The sequence below is a fragment of the Arvicanthis niloticus genome, chromosome 13 (genome assembly GCF_011762505.2).
Source record: "Arvicanthis niloticus isolate mArvNil1 chromosome 13, mArvNil1.pat.X, whole genome shotgun sequence".
NCBI lineage: Eukaryota > Metazoa > Chordata > Mammalia > Rodentia > Muridae > Arvicanthis > Arvicanthis niloticus.
In genome coordinates, this window is record NC_047670.1 from 49885815 (window position 1) to 49891814 (window position 6000).

At 48.2% G+C, this 6000-nt stretch overlaps 1 protein-coding gene across 6 annotated transcripts in view; it reads right to left on the reverse strand.

Annotated features, from left to right (window-relative positions):
• LOC117719099 (maestro heat-like repeat family member 5) overlaps positions 1-4958 on the reverse strand; it is a 32858-nt gene extending 27900 nt beyond the window's left edge. For 2 of the 6 annotated variants that reach the window (XM_076911497.1, XM_076911500.1), the window contains exons 1-3: positions 4340-4458; positions 3668-3828; positions 2821-3013 (exon numbers count right to left, since the gene is read on the reverse strand). The gene's annotated coding sequence lies outside the window, so the exon portion shown is untranslated. Of the gene's footprint in view, positions 1-2820; positions 3014-3347; positions 3460-3667; positions 3829-4339; positions 4459-4913 lie in introns of those variants that run through there. The other 4 variants (XM_076911496.1, XM_076911499.1, XM_076911498.1 and 1 more) reach the window with 4 other exon arrangements.
• Between the last annotated feature and the right edge of the window lie 1042 nt (positions 4959-6000).

Sequence of the window (6000 nt, forward strand, 5' to 3'; positions counted from 1 at the left end):
AAAAATTCATGCCAGGCTCTATCTCTCTATCTTCCTATCTATCTTCCTATCTATCTATCTATCTATCTATCTTCCTATCTATCTATCTATCTATCTATCTATCTATCTATCTATCTATCTATCTATCTATCTATCTATGTATCTATGTATCTATCTATCTATCTATCTATCTATCTATCTATCTATCTATCTATCTATCTATCTATCTATGTAGATAGCTAGCTAGCTAGCTAGCTAGCTAGCTAGCTATCATCTGGCTACAAATCAGGATGAAAGTTCTCAGCTACTTCTCCAGGGCCTGCCTGCATGTAGCCCTGCTTCCCTCCATGATAACAGACTAAACTTCCGAAACTGTAAGCCAGCCCCCAGTCAAATGCTTTCTTTGATAAGAATTGCATTGGTCATGGAGTCTCTTCACAGAAATAGAACAGTGACTAAGACAGCTCTAAGACAGCTTCTTAACATGGGTGTGGTGGGGACTCTGGTCCCACTCTGTAGCCTTTACCCTGATAATCCTTTCTTCTGGCATCCCCAAAACTTGGCTCCAGACCCTTCTCCATGAACCAGCAATCTTACCCACACATAGGCTTCAGAAAGTCTCCTTGAACTTGTTAAAATGTACTTTATAATGTGCAGGGATCTGGGGACCCTATGTGTCACCAAGGCCACCTGGAGGCCCACAGTTCAAAGTACCTGGTTGCAAGTGTTGGCTCCAGATTCATCCCATGCTTGGGACATCTCAGAACTCTGAGCAAATGTCCCATCTGCCCAGTCTTGCCCAGTTGGGATGTACACCAGACCCCTAGGCAGCAGACTAACCAGTTTCCCCCCATTAGCTCACCTCACTGTCATTCATCCACACCCCTGCTCAGTTTGGGAACCTCCCACGTATCCTGAGGGCTACTCCCTGGCATTTTCCTCTGGTCTTGTAACTCTATTGTAAGGCTTTCACATCAGGCTCCCTACCCCACCTTCACTGCTAACTTAAATGGATTTAGAACAACTCAGAAGATTGGCCAAATACACATCTAGGTATGTCTGTGAAGGTAATTCCAGAAGAAATCAGTCGAGAGGAAAAGACTTGACCAAAATGTTAGGTGGCATCATTCCATAGGCCAGTGTCCCAGACACAATGAAAGGAGGGAAGGAGAAAGGGTGTGGTGTCAGCATCCTACAGTACCCTGGCCTCCTATGACAATCCTCTAGCTGTTCCTCTCTGCCATGCTTTCCTCACCATGGCAAATTGAGACCTCTGAAGCTCTGAGACAAAATTCCCTCCTTTGCTTCTGTTAAGTATTAGTCAGGGTATTAGCACCCAGCCATTCCCTCACATCCTGAGGGTCCTTGTTCTGAACTCTCCTCCACCCCAGTTAACCTATCTGCAGTTCTTTCCAAGCTCTGCTGGCTCTTTATCTGTCTGGGGCTTCTTTATCACCCCTCTCCTAAGGCTCCTTATAGCTTCTCCCATTAACTCTCTGGCAATGGGGACCTCTGAGCACCTCCCTCTCCTGAAAAGAAGGCTCTGTTTACCTTCAGACCTATATGCTCAGCTGGCCTGGTACTGTGTGTGCTCATGGTACCAGGAAGGCACAGATGCTATGAGATGAGCAATGTGTTGACTATAGATGAGAGCTAAAGTGCGATTGGCTGGGCAAGTATGGCTATGAGTGGAGAAGCGCATGAGGCCTGCCTCCTAGCTGAGGGGAGAGCCTCTGGTGGCTCTCTGGCCCATTTGCTGTTTTTGTGCCCCATCCTGCCCAGTGCCAGGGGCTGAGTGTGGCTCAGTATTGATGACCTTAACACCACATCATTTTGAGAAGTCCATTGCCCATCTGGGTCTAAAGGTCATACCTGATAACCCAAATGTCCTCCCTTCTGCTTTAAGATATTGCCCACCCCAGCCAGGGCTGACTTTAGATTTCTAAGCCACAGTGGCCGTGTCACTGTCTGGCCGTGCCACATCTGGCCTTACCAACTTCAGGCTACTCTGTCCTGAATTCTTTCCATCACCTAGAACTCTTAGTAGCTCTTCCCATCAAGGTAGAGTGAGGTCACCCTCAGGCCTCGAAAAGGCTCCAGGAATGTTGAACCTCTCCTTTGCAAACTGGACCCTTACAGTCTTTTCATGGAAGTCATAAAAGCCATTTATAAGTTACTGTCCCCGAGCCTGGGGTAGAAGTGGAGGGAAACAGGGACTAGAAGACTACATGGAGGACATCAGACAAGACGAGGAAACCAATGTGAGAGTCAGACAGTGACCCAAGGTGAGGAGGCCACTGAGGGCAAAAGGGGTCAAGTGTGGCTACAGATGGCAGATAGGTCAATAACAAAAGGCTTGCAGAGAACAGAGGAGACAGTTTGCTCTCTCTTCTACCCACTCTTCCCCCTACTCCTTGCTTGTGCTAGCTTCTCACATGCAAACTGTTTTTCTTCTTCAACCTAATTCAATCAGCCTGAACCTAGCCGGGCTACCCAAGACACCTAGAGATCAGATTTTCAGATCCTTCTGGGTTCCAGTGTATCCAGAATTCTCATCCCCTCGCTCTCTCAACCCTCTAATTCTTAGCCCCACGGGGCCCGAGCTCCCTGCAACCACTCCTGCAGCCTGGTTCACTCAGCTACAGCTCCCTGCCAAGTCTCTTGCGGTCAGCCACAGTCCCGTCTCCATGAAGCCACAGCCTTCTTTAGTTCTTTGAAGGGAGGCACAAGGGTCCTATCACTGGCTCTGTATAAACTGTCTCGTTACCTGGACTGTTTCTGCCTACACGCCCCTCACTCCTTCGTCACCTTCCCATCCCTCTCTGCTGTGGCCTCTCCCACCTGAGCTCTCCAGCTGTCTCTTTATTCTCTGGCTCTGGGTTAGTGCTGTGCTCCTACACGCAGTGAACTTCTGAGGGCCACCAGGAGATCAGTGCTCAGTCTGTGAGCTCTGCGGCTGCTGTAGTGAAACAGTCTTTGGTAGATGAAGACTTCTGGGTGCTGAAAGGCAGCTCAGACAGAGGTCACCTCCGGGCTAGTCAAAGAAACACATGTAAAAGGCCTGTTACTCACACATGCACATGGCTTGGATGATAACACGGGACAGCTATCACCAAGAACCCCTGAGAACCACACTGGTCACTTGCACCTGCATAAGTCATTTGAGGTCAAAGCCTCCCTTATCCTGGGGCATCATGGCCTATTTGTTCTAGACTCTGACTTTCAGGACTTTTAGTCCAAGGATTAAAAAGTAGAAATGGCCCCCAAATCACTATTCAATGACTCTCCCTAGGTCTTAAATAGCCACAGGGTCAAAAGAGGTGCTCAGTGGGCAGTGCCAGAAAACTGCTTCCAAAATATTAACTGACCACGTGGACGTTGTCTGGTTCGGGAGCAAAGACTCAGAATTCTAATTTAAGTTCCACTTTCCTGAGATATTGTGATTCCAGATTCTCTTTTCTGATTCCTCTTTTAAAAATCCTAGAGGGGGAGGGGGAAGGGAGGTTACAAAGGAGCATATTTTACTATTATCAGAAAAGCAAAACAAAACAATAAAAAGTGCCACTTAAAATTCAAAAAGCTCTGAGGTTGTTTTGTTTGTTTGTTTAGTCTGTGGGTTTTTTTTGTTTTTTTGGTTTTTTGGTTTTTTTTGGAAAAGTAAGCAGATGATGTTCTGTAAAAACCATACCTCTGGCTTTGGGGAGGAAATGAGAGGCAGGACCTGGTCCAGGGCTCTGCCAGCACCTGAAGTCTTGAGCCTGGTGGCTTTGGGCAGCCTGAGGAGCAAGGCTGTGTGACTGGGGTTGTTTGTGCTTCGCCAAGGGTAAACTGAAGACTTTGGGGCCCTGCCTGAGTCAAGATTCAAGGAAGGGAGAAATGAGGCGAAAGTTAGAGTAGAGGAGATGTCTAGGGTCCCAGAGCTCCCTGGGGGACAAGAGGCTTTGCAGGGGATAGTGATGGGCTCCCACTAGGCATGGCTCTCTTCCTTCTCCTCGCCCCTCATCCCATTTGTGAGGAGAAGTTTATTGGGATTCTCATTGTTGCCTGGCTATCTAGAGAAGGCCCTTGCCTGGGGAGAGACAGCAGAAGAATGTAAAAAAGGGCAGGTGTACAATCTTGATAACCTAGAGGATCAAGGAAGAGAGAGAAGGTATTTCTCATCATCCAGGGTGTGGGCAGAGCTACCCAGGATCCTTCTGCTACCTACTGTAGAAGCTTCTGAAGGAAACCCCAATCCCCCACTATGGGATTTGGTTCTCCTGGGCAGGGGACAGGCTTGAAAGGTACCCTGAGATGACAAAATCTGGACTAGTCCCTAGTTGAGGCTTAATTATGGGGAAATGCCTCTTCAAAGACAGACCTGTCTTTGAGTTACTATCCCGGAGGCTCAGTGGGGATTGTGCCCCCCCCCAAGAAATCCAACCAGAAGCCACAGAAGGCTTGAATGACAAATTTCCCAACAGCCACTGCCAGGAGGTCAGGATGGAACCTCAGCTCTGAGGATTCCGTCCTAACCGACTCTGAGACCAGTTGAGGAGCCATAGCAACTGGACAGAGGCCAGACACATTATCCTAGCCAGTGGCAGCTGAGCTCTGTGTCATCTGAAAAACAAGAAGGGCTACTGGGAATAGTCTCATCGGAGATCTAAGGAAAAGCTCCTCTTGTAAAACCTTTGCCCATTTGACAGTCTCAAAAAGAGGCTTTGTCCCCCTTGGAGGCTTGAACACCATGTGCAGCTGCTTGGCAGAGCCTGCCTCATGGATTAGATGGGCTAGGGGACAACTGGTTGGGACCCTTCCTAGAGCCCCTGTAATTTCTGCAGCTCGGTTTCTGGCTTGCTCCATTGAGCTCCAAGTCTGACTTGAGGACCTGATGGCCAAAGAAGAACATTATTTGGATGTTCTTGGGACATAAACTGTCACTGTGGACGCACCTAGGTTACCCCAGGGCATTTGGACTCATCTCCTCTTAGATCTGCAATGCCCCTCAGAGTGACAGTTGAAAGGGGTGTGGCCAAGTCAACTGCCACCCAAAGATCTCAAAGATCACCAGTAATCCCCACCCCAGTGTGACAGACAACAGCTGTGTAGGCTGATGGTAGAAAGGCTGGCTGTCCTAGAGAAACACATGGCCCCACAAGTCCACTGGCACTGCTCTCACTGGGCCTCGGGAACAACCACACAGGCCTGGCTCATGCCCAGAAGCCTTGCTTAAATAGGTGTGGTAACCTATGAGTGGTAAGGGTTTTTTGTTTTGTTTTTGTTTTGTTTTTTGGTTTCTTTAATGGGAGATACTGAGTCCCTGAGTGCACTTCTGGAATTCTGGGCTTGATCACAGCTAGACTTTGGGGACTTTTGCGGGAATCCTGATGAACAGTTTGACTCTCCATAACTTGAGGCAGACAAAAGCTGGCAGTTGGATGCCTCGTAGGCAGACAGGGTCTCTCTGGATGCAAAGCTACCTACCTCTGGGAGAATAAGAGGCAGGCCCTGTTCAGCTGAAGCAGGTCAGACTAATGCCAAGAATAGCTACCCCCATGAAGGGCTGAGGGACATTCGTATGTTGTCCAGAGAGAGGGTCCCTCTGAGAAGAACTAGGGTCTAGGGCTTGGGGCTAGAAAACCTCTGAATAAGAAAGCCCAGGGTAGCTGCCTTGGGCCCTCTTGAGAGACCTCCTTTCTTTCCAGAAAATCCCCCTGAAGCTGTCATTGCACCCTGCTCACTGTCCCCTCCTTGAGACATTTTGAGCTTTCCCTCCTGAGGGATATAGACCTTCCAAACCAACTTCCTGTGGAGTAAGGGAAATGCTCAAGGATCACCAATGAGAACGTGTTGTTTAGCTTGAGATAAGTTTGAGGATCCTTAGGGGACATGTCAGTTTGTACCCCTAAGAAACGATTTCTAAGAAAAGGCAGTATGTAGTCAAGGACACAAGGTCTATAGCAGAATTTTAATGAGAGCTACTGGGGTCTTGTAGTCCTGATTGAAACCAGGTTGAATTTGGGGCAGATTTTTTTTTAA